Below are 23,905 nucleotides of genomic sequence, written 5' to 3' on the forward strand. Positions count from 1 at the left end.
AGTGGAACATTCCATTGCTACCAAAAAAGCATGAGATGTGTTCAACTTTCAAGTATGAAGTCAACTACGTCAGTGAATGCATTTCGTATGCGTTATTACGTTACTTAGGTATATGTTACTACACCGATTTATTGCAACAACTTCCCCTGCATACTTATGCAGTCGGCTTTCCGTACAAACTTGTTATGTATCTAATTACTTACAGTTGTTCGATAATTTGCAGCATTGCGAAGTAGCCAAAATATTGGAATGCACTATTGGTACATTTTGTATGGATGTAGGTAGTTAGAGCCTTTAGATTATAAAAAGAACATTATCGCTAAATCTTATCAACTTATGTATGCGATCAGAGGTAATGCATCCTAAGGCAAAAATGGTGGCATGTTCAGTTTTAAGATAAAAATAATTTATATACTATATATATCTACCAAAACCCCAGAGATGCAGCGTCAAACACAATCGCAACTTAATTCCGATATAAGTCATGTAAGTATTACCTACTGATATCACTACCCAGATACAATACCTTAGAATATCAAAAAGATCTTAGTACTTAGTACCTATATGGGGTATATGACAATGCAAATCTAAAAACCTGAGCTTCAAGGAGACCATTAATCGAATTCGGTCTGGTCGCATCTTATAGCATTACATATATTATGGTGAAAATTCGCAATTGAGTGTTACGGTTGCAAGTGTACCTATGTAGTTGCAGTAAAGCAATGCATGCATTCACAAACAAAATCAAGTTTGTTACATCACTCAGCCGATGAGTGGTGGGTTCGTCCGAGCGTCATACGATTTTTGAGAAAATCTTGTTATGAAAATGGGACGTCTGTCAGCGAAAGTGAGTTATGCAGCGAGGTGGGCCCGGCCCGGCGTCCGTTTGTAGGACGCTATCGCGCCAGTCTGTTTGGCTGTTTTTATTGGTGTAAGAGCGCAGGCGACCACCTCTCCGGTGTCGGTGCGTCGGGTCCGCGGGTCCGCGGGCCGCGCTCTCTCAGTGTCGCTGCTGCTACCACGCGCGCCACCTCGTCCGCGCCCGAAGCGTCGCCGATTGTTCCGATATCCGCGATTTCACGTGCGCCTGAGCATCGCGCTCTGGATTTCTCCTTTCTAAACCCTTCATCCCTACTAATCTACAAAAACAAATCGTGTATCGGCTCATTGAGTGAACCAACTCGCTAAAACAAGTGTAATTTGTGTCCGCCTTGAAGAAGTGCGAAAGGCTGTGTTTGCACAAACGAGCGAAAGCGGTCAAGCGTGTGTCAACCGACTGCGGAATTTGGCTGTGTAGGTGTTTTTCCCTGTGCTGTGTTGCAATGAAAATAAGTGTTAAAATGTCGAAATCTGGTTTATGAGGAGCTCGGTGAACGTGCTCATGCGCCTGAAAAAAACGGGCACACGTGCTTATGTAAGGAGGACTTGACGCATTCAACAAGTAAGTAATACCTAGACCTACATTAACGACAAATCGATCAATATTACAAGTTAAGTAATAAATATTTATCATCTCTCGGAATGAATGCATCGATTTGTACCTGCACACCTGTTGCCTCTGATAGTTACACCGTTTGCATGCAATATGTATCTTTTAAGTATCTCACTTGATGTCTGCTGCAAACACTTATTGACTGCATTTAGACATTTATGTCGTTTTATCAAATACCAAGATGGAGTACCTACTTAAGATATGGCAAAAATATAGACTTAATAAAGATGGAATAGATAGTTTCTAAACATCTTTTAGCCACACACCATCTAGTAGCATCGCTAAAACTAAGCTTTGCGCAAATTACTCAATTTTGTATCATGACATAAGAGATGCTGCAAGTAACATGGCCATAACAAATCATTAAGCTTTTTAGAAGTTAGAAAAAGATTCTTAGAAGTAATAAATATATTACAGATACCGTTAACACTAGAAAGACCGAAATTTTGAACTACCTACAAAGACCAAGTGGGGTCAAATGACCCATTCATGGGTTGTAATGTTTTATTCGTGTATTATGGTTTTAATTTTTATTGATTAACATCTTATAGAAAATAAAAGACCTTTATAGTAATTAAACATCCATTTTGTGATATAATAAACCGGCCAAGTGCGAGTCGGACTCGCGCACCGAGGGTTCCGTACAAATCCTGTATAGATAAAAAGTGAGTCTCGCGCCAACCGCAACTTTCCACAAAGATAGGTTTTGACTGCCATTGTGGGATCGATAGCAAAGATCAGATATAGTTATGGGAACTCCTTTACAATTTATAACGTAACCTTGTTTTGGAGCTTATTTTATTTTAGGTGATGAGAATTCAGTACTAATGGGATCTTTTATTTTTGAGGGATTAATCACTTAACGAGCCCCAGTTTCAGGTTTTTTTCGAAACTGCCGGACGACTTGTAACTGTCGAATTGTAAAAACGACTGCTAGAGAGTAGGATTCGGGGCTGCTGGCTTTATGTTTCTAGAGCCTTGACAAAAGTGTAATTCTGTCCCTTTCTTTGTTTTATAAAGTCGGCTTTATTTTATTTTGTAGCATTTTACAAACAAATCCAACTTCAAACATATAAAAAAGCAACAAGAAAACAAAAGCAAGAAAGAAATTAAAAAGATGTTAGGTGCATCGGTCTAGAAGTCGGTGTCTAGAGAATGCATCTATATTTATTTAACCACCGAGATCTAGACCGATGCATATAAACAGTTTTCTTGTTGTTTTTAGAAGTTGTTTTTTTTTGTAAAAAGTTTTTATTTTTAACTTTTGTGAAAAGTTCTCGTCAATACGAATAATATAAGCCCAAACACGACGTTACTAAATCATTCCGTTGAGGAGTTCTCTCGACTTTCTCACGTCTCCATCATCAAGAAAGCTCTAAACCTTCACGGTTTGATAGTATCACCAGACATGCATCTGAGAATCAAGTTTTAATCCTATGCATACCTACAATTTCTGATAGTTGCCCTCGATTTCTCAGGATTTCCATCATCAGATCCTGACCTGATGACAATGGAAATAAACGGCGAGTATACTCTTTTACTACAAAGAAATGATTTCTCAAATCCGTCAAACTTGGTCGTTTAAATTCCCCATTGAAATGAGGAAAATATTTGATTTGATTTGATAATATTTTATGTAACTTCAAATTTATCATTTTCGCAATTTTTCCTTTATCTGTACTATATAACGTTGCTTCTTGCCAAATTTCAAGATTCTGAGTTCACGGGAAGTACCTTGTAGGTTTTGATTCCCTAGCGTGTGACGGAAATTCGTCTAAGGTGTCGGTATAACTGCTGTATCTTTTGATCGCGTTAACTTAGAAGTTTGATTTTTTCACTGCCTAAAGGGACAATAGACCTAGGTATTTGGTATAAATTTCAATTTGATACCTTTATTCGTTCGTGAGAAATAAGGTAGTAAGTGTCATTTTATTAAAATATTTTTTTTACATTATAAAACTAAAAAAATGAGATTTTCGTAATTTTTCCTATATTTGCATTATATGACAATGCTTCATGCCAAATTTCAAGACTCTGAGTTTACGGGAAGTATCCTGTAGGTTTTGATTCCTTTGCGAGTGTCGAAAATTTGTTGAAAATATCGACATAATCGGCTGTATCTTTTGATTGGCTTGGCTTAGAAGTTTGATATTTTCACAGCTTAAAGGGACAATAGACCTGAGTACTTCATGTGAATTTCAGCTTGATACGTCCACGCGTTCTTGAGATAAAGGGTCTTGACAGACAGACAGACAGACAGACAGACAGACAGACAGACAGACAGACAGACAGACGGACAACAAAGTGATCCTATAAGGGTTCCGTTTTTTCCTTTTGAGGTACGGAACCCTAAAAATGAAAAAAATGGCACATTTTTTATGTTTTAGCTCCTTGTTTACATTACAAGAACCACACAAAGGCTTTTTACAACTAATACAAGATTTGTTGGTTTTGTCTGCATTTTTGCACGTAACAATGACGTGACACCGTTTTCTCTTTTGGCTACGTTCTTCTTCAGGGTCTGGGGTATGCTATTATCGGGCTGTGAAGTACCTAGATGGCGTCATCAGGGAGTGGGTACCTTGGGCGATAAACTCCCTTGCCAAGTCAAGAATGATCTTTTTTCTCGGATTTTTGTACAAAATCCAAGAATTGGTTGCTGCTAAATTCATAATATCATGAAACACTTGTGTAAGGGCCAACGAGCAGAAGGTGCTTTGACACTATATTTCTTGGTCATTTGATCAATAACGGCCAGGTACTCCAAATTTCGTAGCATTGTAAAACTTCACCGTGTTCGGCTTTTTTGCTTCTTCTGGATCAACAAATACATAAGAGTGAAGTGAACTAAGAATCATAACTGATTTTGAAGGTTTTCCTTGATAAACTGTAAGTGCGCAGGTTTCAGAGTTGTGAATATGAATTTCATATAAACTGAGGGTTGCATTTTTTTATAGTAGCTAGAATATCTCTTCGTATTTTGTTTGCCGTATATATATATTTTTGATAAACTTACACTGGTAAAAAAAATATCAGTTGTTATATTTCGACCACTATTCAAGTATGAGTCCATTAGTCGCAATACAACGCACTCGCCTAAATTTTGATTTTGTGGATGGCCTTCATCTCTCCCTAAATATGGGAAACCATTACATAAGCAGTTTGAATCAACATCAATGCAAATATTTCAATTTAACTACCCACAATAAGAATATATTTAACGAATTTACAAAGCACGCACGTAGTGGAGTCAAATGACCACTGCGGTCTTTCTAGGTAGATGATAATTTTTAATTCGTATTTATCTTGCTTTCGGCATCGACACATCAGAATAATGTAAAGAATGACGAAATATTAAAAGTCATAAAACCATAGCGATTTCAATGCTTTGGTTTTGAAAATATGATTGATCAAAAACTTCATTGGGGTCATTTGACCACTCTGGTCTTTTTAGTGTTAAAGATATGACGGTAAAGACTAATTGATTTCGTAAAGAAATGGGCCCAATGTAGAATGTGAAAGAAGATCTTTTGGGTGGCTCAATCTAATAAAATGGATTTTTAATTTTTAATACAAGACCCTGTAAACAGTTTCTTTCAAATTAAAAGAGTAGACAAAACAATAGCCTTGATTCGCTATTTATTACTTCCAGCCTACTAAAACATAATAACTACGCGATTGCCATTGTAAATGTCGAACACGTTAATAATGACCAAATGCAATAAGTTTATCCTTTTCAATGTTTTACACAATCGCAATAATTGTGATCTTTTGCTTCAATTGAATATGGACATAATAATGCTATGTACGTGAATGCTTAAACAATGTATGTTAATCAAGCAGTTACTTAAAATGTCAGCATTCTTGATACAATTTTGTAATTCTATAACGCATCAATATTTTAGCTTACGTAAGCTCTGGGCAAGTATATGACATAAATTCTTATAAATCATATTTACTTCAAGCACAGATATTGGCACATTTTTTATTTTAAATCAGTTTTCCAGAAATAAAAATTTCTTTGCAAAGAGATTGGGCCGATAAATAATCCGGTTAAAGGATGATCGCGACCACTGAACCAGCGAATGAACGATTTCTAGATGAACCATGAATCTAAAATAAAATAAAGACAACAACTGGAAAATCGGACTTTTCCGGTTCTTCAATGAACGGCTTTATAAGCTAAATCGGTTTGAATGATTGCCAACTTGTCCACGATGAAAATACGGTATTATTATTGTTTATTCTTTAGTGTTATCGTGGGTAAGGTTAAAGTTCTAGGAAATACCCACCTTGTTTTATAAAGAGGTCTGCAAAAAATGGATAGGTAAAGGTAATCCCACCTAGCAACTTCTAACAACGTAGTTAATAGATGCATCGCATTGATTGCATATAAAATATAATCAATATTAGCTACACTCGTCTTATCATGTCGATGGCATGTGTCAGATCCTGCTAGCCTATATACCGGGCTGTGTAACCATGAAATCATTCCTATGCAATATTATTATCACTCCACAGCCTCAAAGTAGTTTGTTGTGTATGTTTGATGAATAGTTTTCCCGTGCTAGTTGGCTTATAGCCGAGTCTACACGTCTAGCTAGCATTTGTTTACAAATATTGCTGCTTAGAAACTTGCATATAGGTTCTCATGTTAGAAGGACGTCGTGGCCATAATTCACTCTAAGGCGCACTTCGAATAACTTGTTGACAAAAAGAAGTCGTAAACTGTTAACATTATGATATTCTTAAGCATGCAACTACTTATTAGATTTTGAGACCTCTGCACATACACTTGGTAATAAGTACACGAAACGCTTTGATTGTTGACAAACATGATTTTATTGTATTTTTTTATGTGTTGTTGGCCCGGCAAGTTTACCGCGGATTTTAAATATTTGCTCATTATCATTTTGTTATAGGTGATTTATCATACTAATGTTATAATTATAAGTACACGTCTTGTTTTTAGCTGCCATGCACATTAAGGTAAACGCGGGTGAAGTCGTCATGCCCCAATAGTCGTCAATTAATCTTAAAACTTTTATTATAATTTTCTACTGAACTTAAAATGGGCCGGTTTATATGTCAACATATTGTTGATAATATTTTTAGATGTCAATCCTCCTTGCGCCCATCCTGCATCGAGCAGGCTGGCAAGAAGAAGAAGTTAAGACGTCGACTGCGATGACAGACCTTCAGAATTGACATGATTTCCAAATTATCTTCAATGCTGTATTTTTAATAACTTCGTTTTGATATCGTTAAATCATTTATAAAAGTAATGTTTGTAAGCAATAAAACTTGCACGGTTGTATGTCTATGAATTATGTGCTTTTAATGTTTGTCTACCCCTTCTGATCTGTCTTTTAAGATCAGAAGTGGGATAGCCACGCGTTCTTTACCGTTTCGTTTGCCGTCTAAATTCAGTAATTATTTGTTCTGTTATTGAAACTACATCTCAACCGTAAATAAGTTTTATTCTTACGCTCGAGAGTATTCTGAAGAAAAAGTATGAACTAGTTATAGTTCCGATACCGTTGCGATTCTATGAATGATCCCTATGTGCTGTGAGACAACCACGATATAACCGATAGCACATTGGAAGCCACAACATCAACATTATGGCAGAGAACTGGTCGAAGTCTTGACTAGAAATTGCGAGAGGAAAAGTGACAGCTGCTGTGTCTTGTTTGTAAAACAAAAAGCGATCGAATGCTGGAGATACTGAAGATAGCCTACCAGCTGGAACTGCCTCAGTTCGATCTTACGAAGATTCCTTACAGCAGCAGATTTGTGTGACTCATGTTTTAGAGTGAACCTCTTGGATTTCTTGTTCTGGATGAGTAAAGCATTGAAGCTCGAAGACAGTGGCCCTGAAAAGCCATGTGGAAGTTTTACAAGTTGCACATAATAAATTTATGATCAATATTTTATGATTTGGACAGTTTTGGATTATGAATTTTGCAGATAGGGCTGAAACTTTTCAACTTATCATAGTACGAGGTATAAGTATGTCTGGCGTCGAGAAGGAAGGAAGGAGCGCTGTATCGTGTCGCTACCTTTTATCACGCTTTTAGAAAATGATTTCAACATAAAGCCCTAAAACTGCCAACTGTTAAAACAAATTGAATATTCTGTGCGATGCATGATTTGCTGTACTAAAAGTTGTGTTGAAAGAAGAGTATCGGTGTTGTTTTCATTATTCTTGGATACATTTTAAGAAATAATGGGAAATAATTTCTACTTATATAACAAGGCTAATTTTGTAGCTACAAAAAAAAACATCACCGGTTTCCATGGTGACATATCAAAGCTGTTATCCAGATATTGTGTTTTTATGTTTCATGTGGTTAATTTGTCTTATGGCGAGAATAGTACCTAATACGTGAGCTGGGAACATGTATCCTGTCTGTCGAGTGGAGCAGCTCATCAAGATATCGCGAGGTCGCTCGTGCTTTTCGTGTGGAAGGAACCTCGAACCTCTACTCTTGTCTCGCTGTGGTGTCACATAATGTGACTCCCTGCTGATTATAAAGCGCAAAGTGCTAGCGCTGTTTTGCAGATATTACAAGAAGCATGGAGTGATAATGCCTGGTGAGATCAATCCAGTTCTTATGTATCTTATCTGTTATAAATAGTTAAGAAATTCAGTCATAGGCAACTATGGTAAGTCCTCTTATTGGTTTGCAGTGCGCGACGACTCGGGTTCGATTCTCGAAATGCGCCAGAAATACTCGATTAATTTTAGTTCTTAATACAAAACCTATGTTTTGAAGTTTGCGAAAGTGTTTGCATGACAGTGGAAACTGCAATAATGATGGCTAAATAGTAGAAGCAAAGAGATACATCTTCTATCTGCTTTTGAAATATTTTGGCTTATCACATTTAACTAAATATCTTTGCATGCAAGCTAGACTAGACAATGAATTTGCTTCATATACTACCCATTTATGATACTTTCTACTATACAGAAATATCAGTTTGCTGCTACCATGGTATAACTACGTTGTTTTAGCCAATTGCTTACCAGTTTTGAGCAATTGCTTACCTATTATTCATAACGTACACTGACTGAGTATACTTCAAATTGTGCGTCAGACTTCAGATTGTGGTGTAGAATTACCTATACCTTTTCAGTACACAGTCACAATCGTACACTCACAGTCACACACTCACAGTAACACACTCACAATCACTGAACAAGTTTGTTGTTACGACATCACTTGCTAGGAAGCTCACAATTTAGCCTTACTGGTTCTTCACCGTCTAGCCACAGATTACTTTATAGTTGACAAAGGAAAATGTCAATGGCCTTAGCAGAAGTGTGCACTAAGTTGCGCGAATTCTGGAATATTGAAATTGGGAGCTTGATTTTCTAGCAAATTTATAGGTCTCACGTCCAGTACATTACCAACTACTAATTGTTACGAGTTTTTACTTTATTAACATTTAACCTCATAAATCTACTTAACATTATGTTTTGCTGTACCTACGCTGAATTAAGGAGTGACTCGGAATATATCCCTGTAAGGCCTTTGCGTTGGCATCGCGGCGACCGGGAATAGACCTAGCATTAAACAGTCAGTGCGCTTCCTCCTCTCTCCTACTATTGTATGTGCTGTGCCCGACAGGGTCCATAATTGTGACATAAATTACCTATAGAACAACAAGTGTAAATATTATGGTGTGCATTAACGAATTGAGTATTGAGTATAGAGCTGTTTCATATTTGTAATACTCTTGCTCTGATGCCTCCCGGGAAAGTCCCTAGAAGGTTTGGAGGACTGATAGCTGAGGCATGGAAGACAGCATTAATGTAAGATTTGTTTAGAGGAAGGCATTAACTGAAATGACTACTCCTAGTAAATGGCAATGATTCTTAACAACCTGGAAGCCTGACTAACAATGACAGCTTAGTTTTCGCTTTCTTATTAAAATGTGTTATTAAATTATGTTCACTTATACTCCTTACTAATAATGCATGAGAGTTCGTCAATTAATGTTTAAGTACTCAGATGCCTGAATCTGGTCCAAAGCCTACTTCTTTAACCTTCTGTCTACAGATATCGGAGATAAACTGAAACCAGAAAACACAATGAGATTTACTACGTGAGAAGCACATAATTTGACGACGTATGTGCTGCAGTTTCACACTTCTTGCGCTTCCTTTATTCCTGCATGCTTTGCGGAGTGCCGACGGTCAGAACATCGCACGACATTGCTCGAATGATGAGAGCGAGTGGATAGTATGCCTGGTATATCATGCATTCAGGCGATCAGGTGATCTGTTTTATTTTCCACGTGGTTCTCAAGTTGAGTTCACATTGGCCTCATTGCTCTGGCAGACGCACAGCACGACTACTGTCCAGTTTCGGGTTCGATCCCCGGGTCGGGCGGAAATCACTTTGTGGGTTTAGAGAAACTCCCAAAAGTAGCCCGAAATCTATAAGTTCGTGATAGACACCTATCCATCAGTGAGTTTATAAATGTTGACCATGCGCTTGATATCTCTCCGGTTTTATTGGATTACCGTCTCAACGAAATATGAGAGTAACAGTGCATCTGTGTGTGCCCAAATGCTTGTGAGCTATAGTGTGCCCTGCGCGGCTGGCTGATCTCCTTAGAGAGAATCGCTGTTATGACCAGCAACTGGTTTAGACGCTATTCAGTCATACATCCGAGACTCTTAGCTGAAATAAGTATTTCAATTGTGATACCCGTGAGATGACGTCACATAATAATGCGTTTACGAATAAGACTTATTGAGCCGAGCTCAATTATGGAACAGACTAAGTTAAAATTCACTAAGTTTTAGGTAGGCCTGGTAGTTAAGTCCTCGTAATTCCTCATGTGGCTCGTACTGGCACTGGTAAATATTGTGCGTTACGTTGGATCAATGCTCAGCAGCAAGTACCCATGCGAAAACTACTGTTAGTTGCAAGTGTTACTAGTAGTTAAACGACGAAGAGTGTCTGTGTGGCTTTAAAGATATATCTCGCTACGTCCGACCTTTAGAGTTACGTTTTTGCTGACTACTTAGTGAATACCGTGTGTTTACGGTTCTTTCGAACAACTGGAAACGTACTCGTTTGTTTGTTCTAGCGTGTCCACAGAATGGACACTGTTGGGGACTATCAACCAATCGATATTTTGTTATGGTCAGAAGTGACCGAACGAAAAGATATTCCTTGGTATTATTTCTGTTACAGTGCACTTACACGAGGACGTGTAAAGCGCAGAATGGCCGTGTCGGCGCGGCCCAATATTGCTGGCTAATTCCTTGTTGGTGGTCGTCATGGTGTTGTAAGGTGGCAACGTCAATTGAAATAACCTTATATGGAGTCTTAAGGAGAGTCTGATCTTATATACTTTCAATTTGTTGACCTCATCCCATCATGATCTTTTACCATTATTTTATAAAAGATGATTAAAACTGCATACGTGTCAATTTTAAATTCACTTATGTTTGTTGGCACGTGATTAACGATGAGTAACGATGATATTTTGGATTACTATTTTGATTTTATGTGTCAAAGTTATGTGTGTCGTGCAGCTATTGGCTTATTTAGCCATAAAAGAAAGTGATTGCGGCACTAATAACCGCATAGACAAGCACTGCCACAATCATCTGACCAGGATTTTCTGTGGCCAATGATGATGATGATGATGATGTCAAAGTTATAATTAAGTCATGGATTTATTTCTTTGAAAACTTAAATCGTTCAAATGAATGGTCAGCAGTGGCCGAGCGAAATGCACCCCTCATAAAAGTTTATTAGAACGCCACTGCTTCTGCCACTGCCTACTTTCAATGACTGATTTTGACCTTGACTGTAATTTTAGCTTGGAAAAGGTCTTTTCTTTGATTTTGACTTTGACACACTGGTGGTGCTAGTTGTCTAGACCACTTTGAGAACGTATGAATGTACGGGTCTCTGTTTATACCGTGGCGGTGTTACCCTGGAGGCCGCTGAGAGAACATACGACGGTATGGGTCTCTGTTTCACGTTGTCATAGTATGCAACCTAAACGGCTTAATTGCGCGCCTATGCTATGAAGGCGTCAAATGACATGCAAACCTTTATGACGTTGAGCCTCTATCACGAATGACACGCAAACTTTTGTTGAGCCTCTGTCTCCAATGACACGCAAACTTTAGTTGAGCCTCTGTCTCCAATGACACGCAAACTTTGGTTGAGCCTCTGTCTCCAATGGCACGCAAACCTTGGTTGAGCCTCTGTCATCAATGATATGCAAACGTTGGTTGAGCCTCTGTCACCCGGCAGTGTATGGGGAGTGATGGAAATCCGGATTCTGTCATTCACTATGCACTGAATCACATTTTTCCATCCGTGATAAGTCTGAAGCTACTTTTTCTTTTTGTTTTAATATTTTTTATACATTTTTATCTGTGGGCGCCTGAAGTGCACACATGCATATGGTACGTACGAGTAACAAATAAAAGTAAAAGGAAGTTTTATTTTATTTTCTTCAAGATGTATGCTTCAGTCTTATTCACGACGCCGGGCAGAATATTGATACGTTTCCCACATATGTTTCAGAATACGAGCAACCTCATGCTGGTTCCCTTGGGGAAGATAGACCTGAGGCTAATGACGCAAATGATGGTGCAGCCGAAAGCGTGGATGAAGGTGCAGTCAACGACGTGGATGAAGATGCGGTCGAGGACGCCACGCCGTCAGGAACGGCCGTTTTAGATGTCAATCCTCCTTGCGCCCATCCTGCACCGACCAGGCTGGCAAGAAGAAGAAGTTAAGACGTCGACTGCGATGACAGACCTTCAGAATTGACATGATTTCCAAATTATCTTCAATGCTGTATTTTTAATAACTTCGTTTTGATATCGTTTAATCATTTATAAAAGTAATGTTTGTAAGCAATAAAACTTGCACGGTTGTATGTCTTTGAATTATGTGTTTTTAATGTTTGTCTACCCCTTCTGATCTGTCCTTTAAGAACAACTGGAAACGTACTCGTTTGTTTGTTCTAGTGTGTCCACAGAATGGGGAACTGTTGGGGACTATCAACCAATCGATATTTTTTTATGGTCAGAAGTGACCGAACGAAAAGATATTCCTTGGTATTATTTCTGTTACAGTGCACTTACACGAGGACGTGTAAAGCGCAGAATGGCCGTGTCGGCGCGGCCCAATATTGCTGGCTAATTCCTTGTTGGTGGTCGTCATGGTGTTGTAAGGTGGCAACGTCAATTGAAATAACCTTATATGGAGTCTTAAGGGAAGTCTGATCTTATATACTTTCAATTTGTTGGTCCCATCATGACCTTTTACCATTATTTTATAAAAAATGATTAAAACTACATACGTGTCAATTTTAACCGTTGATCACTTATGTTTGTTGATACGTGATTAACGATGAGTAACGATGGTATTTTGGATTACTATTTTGATTTTATGTGTCAAAGTTATGTGTGTCGTGCAGCTATTGGCTTATTTAGCCATAAAAGAAAGTGCTTGCGGCACTAATAACCGCATAGACAAGCACTGCCACAATCATCTGACCAAGATGCTCTGTGGCCAATGATGATAATGATGTCAAAATTATAATTAAGTCATGGATTTATTTCTTTGAAAACTTAAATCGTTCAAATGAATAGTCAGCAGTGGCCGAGCGAAATGCACCTTTCATAAAAGTTTGTTAGAACGCCACTGCTTCCGCTGTGGCGAAGCAAGTGGACACCTCCTCAGCTTTCTTTGAGAGCTGCGAGGCAATTTGACAAGGACAAGGACTTTGAGGACGTTCGAATGTACATGCGTGAGTCTCTGTGTGCGTGCCATGAAAGGGTGCATGAATATTGATGTGTTGATCTAATTGGCCTACTTTCAATGACTGATTTTGACCTTGACTGTAATCTTAGCTTGGAAATGGTCTTTTCTTTGATTTTGACTTTGACACACTGGTGGTGCTAGTTGTCTAGACCACTTTGAGAACGTATGAATGTACGGGTCTCTGTTTATACCGTGGCGGTGTTACCCTGGAGGCCGCTGAGAGAACATACGACGGTATGGGTCTCTGTTTCACGTCGTCATAGTATGCAACCTAAACGGCTTAATTGCGCGCCTATGCTATGAAGGCGTCAAATGACATGCAAACCTTTATAACGTTGAGCCTCTGTCTCCAATGACACGCAAACTTTGGTTGAGCCTCTGTCTCCAATGGCACGCAAACCTTGGTTGAGCCTCTGTCATCAATGATATGCAAACGTTGGTTGAGCCTCTGTCACCCGGCAGTGTATGGGGAGTGATGGAAATCCGGATTCTGTCATTCACTATGCACTGAATCACATTTTTACATCCGTGATAAGTCTGAAGCTACTTTTTCCTTTTGTTTTAATAATTTTTATACATTTTTGTCTGTGGGCGCTTGAAGTGCACACATGCGCCCATGGTACGTACGAGTAACAAATAAAAGTAAAAGGAAGTTTTATTTTATTTTCTTCAAGATGTATGCTTCAGTCTTATTCACGACGCCGGGCAGAATATTGATATGTTTCCCACATATGTTTCAGAATACGAGCAACCTCATGCTGGTTCCCTTGGGGAAGATAGACCTAAGGCTAATGACGCGAATGATGGTGAAAGCGTGGATGAAGCTGCAGTCAACGACGGGGATGAAGATACGGTCGAGGACGCCACGCCGTCAGGAACGGCCGTTTTAGATGTCAATCCTCCTTGCGCCCATCCTGCATCGAGCAGGCTGGCAAGAAGAAGAAGTTAAGACGTCGACTGCGATGACAGACCTTCAGAATTGACATGATTTCCAAATTATCTTCAATGCTGTATTTTTAATAACTTCGTTTTGATATCGTTAAATCATTTATAAAAGTAATGTTTGTAAGCAATAAAACTTGCACGGTTGTATGTCTATGAATTATGTGCTTTTAATGTTTGTCTACCCCTTCTGATCTGTCTTTTAAGAATATATTGCACAATTGAAATAATAATACGGGGTTTTAACAGTCGCGGTTTCTAAGATATGTTATTTGAAACGTGTGTGCCCTAACAAAATCGATTTTTCGTGAAGTTCAGCTGTCAAAAGTGAAACTCAGCACGTGGTTTTGTGTTTTGATTTACATAACTCCAGTGGGGTCTGTGGTATGTTTCTTTGTTTAATTAGATAGTTAAGTGTATTTGCTAACGATGTAATATGCAATTTGGAATACTTTTAACATAGAAGATATATTTTTTTAATGTGACATCTATTGGTACTTTAAAACTCCCATTTGTCCCAAAACCCGTCAATTTTACAATTATTATGACGACTACTGGGACATGCTTAAAAGTTGCACCTAAACTCGTCATAATGAGGATATTTTGTGTTTTACAGTACAAAATGCGAATAAATAGCTAATATCGGGACTTTTACAAAATTGATAACTGTCTAGAACAAACATATTTAAGGTTAAGACTACATTTGTTAATAAAACTGCGTTTCTTTTAAGCTTTTTCTTAGGAGTAAATTTTACTCTGCTGGTTCTAGATGCACGTACACAGTCAACATGACTGTTTCATTCGATTCAATTCATATGTTTCTTAATGGTTAAATCCCCTGTTTTCTATAAGTATGCACTTTCTACGAATGTTTTTTTTTAGGTGTAAATGGGATGGAATTTTTTAGGAATATTGGCCGCTGCAGGCCTCCGCCATTCGATTAAGATCTAAAGCTTTGGGTACAAGTAGGTCTAGCACTAGCCTATGTTTCTACTACGCTTGGATTACAATTTGTGGAAAGCAAAAATTTACTGTCCTTACACTATGCTTTGTGTTCGAAATAACTGCATGTCGTCACGTGTATTGTACCGCGTCTTCCTAACGTGCCCTAATAGAGCCTGTATAAAAATTATGTCATTCAACTAGTTTTGACGCAAAAAATATTAAAATCAGTTTTAAAACTAAGATGACATAGCTTCCAATGCTGTTACTTCTTTGCTTGTCGTATTCGATATTGATGGGTAAAGAGTAATCTTAAGTAAGATTTTTTTATTTAAAATTGTTTGCATTTAGTGATTGCATGATCGTATTTTTAATAGCAGATCATGACTGAAAGAAACTACAAGCAAGGGGGCCTTTTAAAAGTCATAAAAGCTGTAAATCATGGGGCTACAGACAACATCAGATACAGCAAGAAAATTTAAAACGCCCTTTTGAGACAAATTTAATGAAATGGTGACTCGACACAACATAACGAAACTACGGAAAAAGCCGACAATACACGAAGTCTACTTTGAGTTACGGTCTATTTGAATTTGTTTTGAATGTACAGGGTTAATATGATAATAATTTCCGTAGTTTTAATTATTTTTGGGAATAAAAAATTACCCATATTAAAAATGATATAAATTGATTCAGTAAACGATTCTGAACAAATTAATTTTAGGATGTGCGTTAATTAAGTTACATGTTGTATATACTATAGAAATGAACCCAAGGACAATCTCCGGTTCTGTGCTAAAGTATTGCTAACTATGGAGGAAAACTACTTGGGCTATTGCGTTGGGATGTTAGTGGATTAGGATATAGGAAACTATAGGAAGGAACTATAGCACTTAGAAAAAAAGTCATGGTGGCCTGGTGGGCCAAGAATCAACCTCACAAGTATGAGGGCGCGGGTTCGATTCCAGATCAGGCAAGTACCAATGCAACTTTTCTAAGTTTGTATGTACTTTCTAAGTATAGCCCGCAATGACACCAATGACTGTGTTTCGGATGGCACGTTAAACTGTCGGTCCCGGCTATCCTTGAACATGAACATCCTTGGCAGTCGTTACGGGTAGTCAAAAGCCAGTAAGTCTCACACCAGTCTAACCAAGGGGTATTGGGTTGCCTGGGTAACTGGTTTGAGTAGGTCAGATAGGCAGTCGCTTCTTGTAAAGTACTGGCACTCAGCAAAATCCGGTTAGACTGGAAGCCGACCCCAACATAGTTGGGAAAAAAGGCTCGGAGGATGATGATGATGAGGAACTATGGCACCTGCCGATGACAATGTATAAAATACATATTAAAATGGCAGCCACCTCACTTACTGGGTCCCCGGGAATCAGTCGCTAAATCGCAACAAGAGGGCAACAGGTACATGAGCGGCTGAAGGGTGAGGATACCTCGGCGGACTTTAAACGCAGATCACGCGCTCCCTGTGGTCCAACATCACCGGCCCACTCGCCACTTACCACGACTCACCTACCCTCCGAGCAGGGCTGCTAACCCTGCTCTAGCGACTCCACTCTGGTCGGCCAATGAAGGCAAGCCAAGAGGCGGGAGACCTTCACTCCGGCAGGCCGGAGATGGGGAACAGTATACTCTCCCCGGAGCACTCGGATATATAGTTATAGAAAGGTTAGTTGTACCTAATCATATTTTATTTTTTGTTTAATACCTTTAAGACAGTTTGAACTGTCTATAGAGATTTTTGCAAATGGTACTTAGCATGCGCTAAGCAGTTCTGAAGTTTTGATGAATGACAACCTTACCTACATACATATATCTATGAATGTTAGTAATTATTTCGCGGAAAGCTATATAAATGAATGTGGCTTTTATTTTTTGTGAATACTTATTATTTTATTTTACAATTTAAATATTTTAAAATAAATTATTTTACTCGTGCTACATATGCACATGACTGCATGGTTATTATGATTAAGAAATATAACATATATTTTATAAACTGGTTTTGTGATTCCAAGAGAGCACAAGTATGCTTAACAAATTCAGGCACAAAAAAAATGTACATAACTTGAACCTTATGTTCAAGAGCAGAGAGTTTACATTAGCACTAAAAGTTGACGAGTACTGGGAATATTTGACGAGTATCCGTACAAATCAGACGACTATTGGTACAAATCGCCCTTTTTTTACTTTTGCCTTAATAAGTATATAAACCCATCAAAATTATTAAAATAACATTAGTTACTTAGAATAATGAATAAATACTCTATCACATCATGCAAAAATTTTCATTTTCTATTGAATATTTAACACACAGTAGCGCTTCAAAGTCAGCGATTTCCGAAATCCGACGACTATTGGTACGTTTACCTTATTTATTGAAACAGAAATACAAAAATAAATTGAGTGTTGAAAACACAGGTGTATCAACTTATTTCTCATGATAACAATTCTCTACTCCTAAAATTGCGACTGCCGAGGCATCCTTTCAGTACGCATATACTTTCTATTTTTACTTCCACAAATTCAATTGGACGACTTAAGCAATACCTTCAAATTGGCAATACGCAATATCCTTTTGTTTGAAGATCTACCTCAAAATACTTTCACGTCATCATACGAACCTACTAGCATAAAGTAGGACAATGCACTCCCATCTCAGCAACGACGAGATAAAACGAAACGTAATATTTTTAAATTGTTTCTAAAAAAAGAAAGTTATACATCACATGCACCGAACGGAGAGTGATTGCCTTATCTAATGCAATAGTAAAAGCCGTTCGTGTGACCAGGATCTATAGTTCCGGACTGGGAGATACGGAGTCTTATCTCGTCCCTTTTTGGGCCAGAGCGTGGAATGAGTGTTGCAGGTCAAGAGTGCATCGTTATCGCTAGGGTATCGGAATGGCCTTAAACTCGACATTTACGAAATTATTGATGATATAGTTTTATTGAGAGAAACGTTAAGCACGTGTAGGTAATACATATACATAGATGGCTGCTGTTAAATAAAGTTTACCTATTTATTTTCATGTATTTTTATGTGACTTAGAAATTGATGTAGGAAACCTACCAATCATGTCATTTGCTTTATAGAATACTAGTAAAAAAGAAAAACCCACAGGAAAACATTATTTTTAAGCAGCAACGAATTAAGCTTTGAAGTTTCTATTCTTTATGACACCAATAAAGTCAACGGCCGTTGCACCTCTCTTCTTTACAAATTATTTATAAATTCACTGCACTGTCCTAGATTCAGAAACTTCAAACGTGGATACAGTTATATTATTCGCCGACTGAAACACCTAGCTTGTACTTGACACACATAGTTGTGATCTAATTTCTTCGTCAATTATAATCTGTGCACTTGTCAGCTTTCTCTAAGGTACAAGTTTTTTTTTAATTATAGGCTTCTCATTCACGATGGTCAATGCATGGCGTTGGATTGTCTTAATTATTATTTCTATGGAACTTGTTTTGTTCTTTGAAAAACATGAGAATAAATTGAGTTGAGACGTGGTGAAGGGCAAGGTTTAATGGTGTGCGGGAATTACATATTGGAATGATTACAAGGAAAGGCAGCTTATATCAATCAGGCTGTGCTTAATATAGCAATTTATAGGTAGGTACCTACTTGCGACACGCACAATGTTATTTTTGGACAACCTGTGTAAAAATAAATATTTTGACCAAAATAAATGTCACTAAGATAAATTGCATATGTATAATTCCTTCGTCAAATGTAGGTCATAAGTCGAATACAATTATCATGTAATCGTTTAAATAAATATGACATGTTAAAAACAACGTCATGAATAATTTATGTCGCAACAAGGCCCAATGCTTGAACAAGTTAATTGTACCACAATATCTCAAGATTTATCCCCATTCGGTCACGAGATTATAGTAATTGATGCAATTAAAAAATAGCACGTAAAATACAATTAATTGAAATGAATAAGGCCACACTTAACAATGGTCAATTTAAATTCATCATAATAATATTATATTTCATGTATACCAACACTGGCAGGTAAACTTAATTAAGAACTATTTTTTTTTAAGAATTCTGAATCTGTTTTTGTATCAATTACTTCAAAAGTTACACTACTACGGGCTAGCAATTTATCCTCACAAATTCATATACCTATCTTCCTGTACCTATGAAATGCGGACAGTACAATCATATTCTTATTTTCGTCATTGATGAACACAATACACATACATAGGTGCTTATAATACATAAGGTTGTTTACATAAGCAGTCGAGCATCATCGACAGCCTGCCGGAGAAACCGATGCGATGTTTGTTCATACCAAGGTCGCATTCAGCTGTTTATTTGATCGTCTAACTGCACGTCGACTGGTCGTCATATCGGACGAAGCCAGCGATTACTTCATTACTGCTAAACGACGCACAATGGCACAATCAGGGGCAATCAGCGCGGTCACGAAATGATTGCTCAAGAGAACTCTGTTATGAATGAATGTTTTAGATATACCGACGTTTTTTGTGTCTAATATTGATTCTAAGAGTTCCGTGGAAAAACTCCTGCATTTTTTTAGGTAGGTTTTCTCTTTTAGGTAGGTAGATTATTATACCAGTTAGGTGAATCATCATCATGGAAAAATTGGTGCAGTCTTATTAGTTCGAACTAACAAAAAATATAGGTAACAAGTATTTTAGTTATTGTGGTAACTTATTAAGCTTAATAGATTTCCAAGATTTGTATCTTCTAAAAGTTTATTTGTGTTTACAACAATCGAAGCACACTTGTTCAGGAAAATTCAGACATGTGTGTCATCTTGTCACTCCAAATTGTCAAAAAAACAAGAGAGTCCTTGTACATATACCTAAGGTGTTCATTTCGGTACAGGTGCAACTGCCTCTTGGGAAATTATCGAGTAAATGCACAAACTCATATACATGATACGTATGTAACGAGGCGGCGAACATCAAACTAATATTATTGCTTTGTTGTTCGGATTGGAATGTTGTGGTCCCAGAGGAGTTACAGGGAAATTGCGTTTTAACATGGTAGTAAAAGGTAGGTGTAGTGTCTACCCTTAGGGATGGAATTTGCCTTTGTGAATAGGGATGCCCTTTCACCTTGTATTTGTGTATCAAACTATGCATAGGATTATTTATGAAAAATATTGCTACGTGCTACGCCGTAACAGAGAATTTTATTTTAAAATAATGTTTGAGCGCCTTATAGTTTTTACAATCTAATATAAAGCTCATTCTGACGCACGCTTTTAAAATAAATTAGCAGGCACAAAAATATGATTTTCAAAAGGGACACATTTAAATAATGCGTAGGTTTAACCCGACTCGGCTTAGGATTAAATTACCTGGACAAAGGAAAATTATACAGGAGCGAGAAATAATCTGGGCACTGGTCCTTTCATGTGCGAAAAATGTAAAATAAGTAGGTATACGTACCTCAGTAAAAATCGACATCATCAAAAACCCGTAGTTAACAACGTTACACGTCATGGGTGAGCATGACCTGCTTGATGTTGTCAAAAAAAACACGGCAAGCTATTTATTACTTTTAGATATCCATCCATTTTGCAAAGAGCCGGGCTTTAGAGCCGGGCCCTTGAAATTAATTGAGCTTTTCTTGCCTGCTGTCATACGTGAAAGTTTAAAAGATTACGACTTTTACAATATTAAAATATAACACATTTCACCATTCGAAATAATTGTCCGTTGACCTCAGTAAGGGCGAAATTAATTGTTCTAATTTCATTTGTACTAAATTGGTAAGAGTTATTGACACGCAGACAGGTATTATATGAGTGCGGGTATTAACCTTCTCGTAATGATATTGCGTCTCTTAGGACCATTCCTAACAAACGATCTTAAACTGTCTAATCGGTTTAGGAAAAGGCTAACTATGATAAGGTTTTACACTTGCCTAGCTTTCTTAATAATCAGAGATAAACTTATTAAGATGTTTGTTTAAATTACGAAGAACTACTACTCACACACACACCGTTTTCGTACTTCGCATGCATTCATAACTTAAGTGTCGTTTTGCACGAACAAATTAAAACTTCTTGGAGGATCTGATAATATCCCAAAAATAATATATTACTATTCAAAAAATGACTTATATCGTATATAATCTGAGCATGAGTCACGGTAAACTTTCCAATGAAAATCTTCTGGGCCGGGACTCACAGCGTGGAAACAGGTTTGCACGTCAGTGAAGCGGCTACGTTGGCGACGTCATACGCGCGTCATGTGAAAGTGTATGTAACATATCATCTTTAATATGTATGCTGCAGGGAAAATAGGAAAGTTATATATGAAGCCGCATCTGGATTGTAAACTGAATTGAGTTTGGCTGGGAATGGCAAGTTGGGAGGTGTGATGCTTGAATGGACATCAGCAGAATAAAGGTCAGCAAACACTAATCCTTGAAAGAGAATTTAAGCAAAGTACAACCTTTGCGAAGCCTGTGTAATCAATGAAATAAATCTTATGTAGGTAGAAGCTACTGTTGTTATTAATTTAGGTAATATAAAATAAGTACAGTCTTCGTAGAGAAACCACAAAGCTGATTATCGCGAGACTTGGTGTAGAGAGCTTAAACAAGATTAACAGAAACACAAAGTACATAAAACAATGCACGATGAAGATTAAACAGAACAAAAAACAGGTATTATTAAATAAATAGAAGTGCATATAAGTCTTCACACACGTTCCTTTTCTCGCGGAAAAGTATTGAGAACTAATATCAAATAGTATTGTATGCATGCACACGCTTGGAAGCCTCAACGAGAACAAACACGTGACGAGTCAGGACGAACGTGCTCCAACGATCCCATTAGCCGTAATAAAATACAAGGAAAAGATATACACACGTCACGACAGTAAAAAAGAAGCGGCGAAAATACGTGATGCGAATCGTTTGTAAAGAAAAAACTCTTAAGTGGATATGCCTAAAACAATAATTCCTTCAGCCAAGCCGTTCATTTTGTTCCATAAAATATTATGACATGTTTTAATGGAAGTTCCAGACCAGGTGATTTTTTTATCGTGAACTTTTGTTCTAAATAACAAAAATACCATATGATTTAGGTAGTTCTAATCTGCTAACATTACTTAACTTATTTATGGTTCACACAAAACTAATAAAACCTTAGTAGATATATTTAAACTTAGGTCATATTAATTTTATGATAGCCTGTTTTTTTCTAATTCTATTGTTTGCAACATGTGTTATTGGGAGTTATTGCTTTCTATTTATGTAAACACCATAAAAAGAGTTTTCCAACTATTTTAGTTTCATCAGGATATTGCATACAAATGTATTAATGCAAATTACCACATAATTACCCTTCATGAGTTAATGGGTTTAGCGTAAAATCCCTTGTGATCGTGTCAAGGCTTAAATAGCCTTTGTTAGAACTTTATATGTCGTACCTTGTCACTCAAACGACCTTAATAACATGGAAATGTAAATAATTGTGAAAAACCAACTTATCCGGGCTTTTCATGCTTGACTTTCATACTTGCTTGATTGACAAAATATAGTTTAAAACCTACAAATTAATTTCAAATATATTGGTTTATTTTCCGTACCGGGCCGGGATAAAATATAGCCTGTGTTACTCGGGAAGAGTGTAGTTTTCCGACACTGAAATATTTTTTCAAATCAGTTCAGTAGTTTTTTACTCCAAAACTAGCAAGAAAATGTTTCCTCTATAGAGTTATTATATTACTATAGTATAGATAAAAGGTTTCCAAAATACAAACACGACACGTGATACAGTAAAGGGTCTTAAATTAAAGTTGTACGACCTTTATTAATTACATTCGGAAGATTACTTCCGAATCCGTTCGTCCCAGTTTTTTGTACACATATAAATTAACCAAATTACATGTACTGTAAACAATTTCCGATCAATAAATACAGAGTTTTTGTTTACTAATCTCGACTCGGCCGTAAATCGTTGTATCAGCAAAAACTTTTATCAGGAAAAATACGAGCATAAATATTGTACTTTGGTTTTTTTGTTGGGTGACTCAACATTATTTTATTCGATTATTTATTGGTATTCAAATTAATGGTTTTAGGATATAGGTTGTATAGGACGTTGATTGCTTAATTCACCCAACTTCTGTAGTATATACACAGGGGTTAAGCTTAGGTTCTTACAGTCTCACTCACATAGCATAGTGGATAATGTCTAGTATCTTTTAGGAAAAAATACATTTTCTTGGTCATGTGATTGCGGACACTTTAATCGTTGTTGTTTTATTCAGACGACTTTTGAATCATCATAGTTGACTTCATAACGTACTTGTTTACAAATAAGGATGACTTTAATTAAGAACAATCATGCATCTTCCACCTAAAGCTGTACTGCGATCGGAGCAATCGACTTCAGAGCCGGACTTAGCAAAAATATCTAAAACACCATCGGAATATGAGGTGACTGGTGCGAATCGTAAACGTAAGCAGCCGGAGTGCGAACACGCTGAACAAATAGCTACTATGGATGCAAATCTGACGAAAACTCTAAGTGAATGGAAGGCCAGTTTAGATGCTAACTTATTAGTTATTAATGACAATATAAAAAGTATAAGGGGCGACTTAGAGACGTACATGAATGAAATAAAGAAAGAAATGGACTGTCTTCGCTCTGAAAATATCTCAATCAAAGCAACCGTGTCTAAGTTGACTGAG

General features: G+C 37.3%; 1 protein-coding gene across 1 annotated transcript in view; it reads left to right on the forward strand.

Annotated features, from left to right (window-relative positions):
- Positions 1 to 935: 935 nt before the first annotated feature.
- Inae (inactivation no afterpotential E) overlaps positions 936 to 23,905 on the forward strand; it is a 100,397-nt gene continuing 77,427 nt past the window's right edge. The window contains exon 1 of the mRNA XM_064036361.1: positions 936 to 1,441. The gene's annotated coding sequence lies outside the window, so the exon portion shown is untranslated. The remainder of the gene's footprint in view (positions 1,442 to 23,905) is intronic.

Source organism: Helicoverpa armigera, chromosome 9, assembly GCF_030705265.1.
Source record: "Helicoverpa armigera isolate CAAS_96S chromosome 9, ASM3070526v1, whole genome shotgun sequence".
NCBI lineage: Eukaryota > Metazoa > Arthropoda > Insecta > Lepidoptera > Noctuidae > Helicoverpa > Helicoverpa armigera.